Source organism: Malus domestica, chromosome 16 (assembly GCF_042453785.1).
Source record: "Malus domestica chromosome 16, GDT2T_hap1".
Lineage (NCBI taxonomy): Eukaryota > Viridiplantae > Streptophyta > Magnoliopsida > Rosales > Rosaceae > Malus > Malus domestica.
This window is the reverse complement of record NC_091676.1, coordinates 34,187,935-34,190,250: the sequence shown is the minus strand read 5'-3', so window position 1 is coordinate 34,190,250 and position 2,316 is coordinate 34,187,935. Positions and strand designations below refer to the sequence as shown.

At 39.1% G+C, this 2,316-nt stretch overlaps 1 long non-coding RNA gene across 1 annotated transcript; it reads right to left on the bottom strand.

Moving 5' to 3' along the window:
* Window positions 1–993: 993 nt before the first annotated feature.
* LOC103418668 (uncharacterized) lies at window positions 994–2,017 on the bottom strand. The gene is made up of 4 exons (XR_003771692.2): window positions 1,870–2,017; window positions 1,662–1,785; window positions 1,129–1,541; window positions 994–1,028 (listed from the first exon to the last, which is right to left on the bottom strand). It is a non-coding gene; the product is annotated as an uncharacterized lncRNA (long non-coding RNA).
* Between the last annotated feature and the right edge of the window lie 299 nt (window positions 2,018–2,316).

Below are 2,316 nucleotides of genomic sequence, written 5' to 3'. Positions count from 1 at the left end.
ACATCCATAATAATGTCCAGGGGAGTCTTCAAACTATAGCAACTCTTGATATCATGCAAGTCTATGTGCAACATTGTTTGGCCTCTCATCTTACATAATATTAAACCAAACACAGAATAATCCTTCTTCTTTTGCTACAGTCCCGCCAAAGATAGAGTGGAGTTACTCTCCACTTCCACAGCTGCAGCCTCCAAATCAACAGCCATTGGCAGCCAACGATGCAGTGTTCTGGCCTAAAACGTACGTGGTAGAGAAAAATGAAACCCTACGCTAGCACTTGCTGCACAGGCAGCAACATAGTGTGTGGCTGCATACGAATTAGAAAAACAAATACTATATATTAAGGGAAACAATGAATCGACCCCTTAGCAACTGGGAAATCCTGCTATGTGTGATAATGTACATGATGCACTACCACAGATGAGTTGCTACTTACCAAGAAGGTTTCTAAATTTGAGAGTCCACTGCTCCAACTTTCACCATCAAACTTGGGTTAAAGCGTATCATCGTCAATTTCTCCACGGCATCTTCCTCTAGAGCTGTTCACGAGTCAAATGATTGCCTGCATATATAGTGAGCAAATCTGCAATGTCCAAATAATTTTTTGTTTCGTTTGTTAACTTGCTATGCGAGTCACACGACATCACACACACTAATATAAAGAAAACAAACCTCCGAGTCCCGATGCAACTTTGAATATTCTCTTGATTGCTCATGAAATCCACAACGATGAGAAGAATGCTATAACCTCTCAGTTCCTTTGGATCACTTCCAGGAGATAAGATGTTCATTGGCGGCAACAATAGGCACAATTTCATTATGTGATATATATTCTTCTTTAAGGAGAGTACGTGGATGAAGAGTTTTGATGAAAATGTAGGAAAAGAACGCGGAGCTTTACCTTCACACGTTTTCTACCGTTTCGTTATAAATCGAACTGTGAAAAGCATGTTTCCTCTCAAATCCATTTTAATAGGATGCCAACTCAACTGCTTTCCTTTTTCATACCTCAGCTTAACAAGATACTCCTAAATTCAAAGATGAAGAAATTATTTTTGATACATTTATCTTAGAAAACAAGTGAATGGAACTTAAAAAACAAAAGAGAGTGGTGGAACACTCAATTACCAATCATCCGCAGTGCTCAACATAAGAATTATTATTCTTGTGAAATCTGTAGCACACCAGCCAACCACTTATTCAAGTAATATCATTTACTGGAATACCAACAAACGCAAGCATGAAGACACTCCTACAAGGAACAAGCGCGCTGGTCAACCACTTTGTTTGTACAAAAGCATATCTACACCCATTCGAAGATGAGAGTGACATCAAGAAAAGATGAAAAGGCATGTCTCTTATACTCAAACTATAAACAATATTAGGAAAAAAAAAACATCATACCAGGGTTTACCTCTCCGATTAAAGGAGAACTATATTCATGCCAGATAACTGGAGCTAGCACCATTCAAGGAACCAATTGATGCATGTTTAAATCGTTGGCTGTAGATGATCCTATCTTTACAATTCAAAGTTGCCATCTGCATCAATAAAGCCGACAAATACATTAGTCCCACCGTGTTGTCCTGACTGATTGCATAGTTGAATTACATTGATACATAAAGGAAGAACAAATTACACTTAAGTGTTCAACTACTTACACTGAAATCTGTAGGCACAGCAGCCAGCCACCAAGTCTAGTCACAAGTGCATTCTAGCAAGCGGTGCCAATAAGCCAAGCTCTCTCCAACCATTGTGTTTGTAGAGGAACATATGTATATGCACCTACCACAAGATGACAGAGGCATTGAAAGATGAGTAAGCATTCCGCCATATGGAAACCACAGAAGTACATACATACACAAGTACTTGAGTGGTTGAAGTAAGCTAACATCGTTTTCCCTCTGATAATCCTATCTTTACAGTTCAATAGCTTTCTTTCTGGACCGACGAAGTCCCACATACATTCAATCTTTGTATAGCTATTCAACAGAGCTGAGGTCTAGAGGTCCCTAGAAGGAATTGCGAGTATGGGAAGCGTTGAAAGTCCATTTCCATCCAAAATATTTCAAAATTGACAGTCCAGAAAATCAGAGCACCGTTTGATAATCCTATCTTTAAGGGTTTGCTTGCTCGCTGCATCAATGAAACCGATATATCTGTTAGTCCCATCACACCTACCAGAAGATTAGAGTTATGTCACAAACGAGACAAGTATGAGAAAAGCATCATCCAGGGTTTTACCTCTTGTCATGCAGGAGAATCATATGTATATCGTCCCCAAGTAGTTCCACAGTATCAGACTATAAAATAATT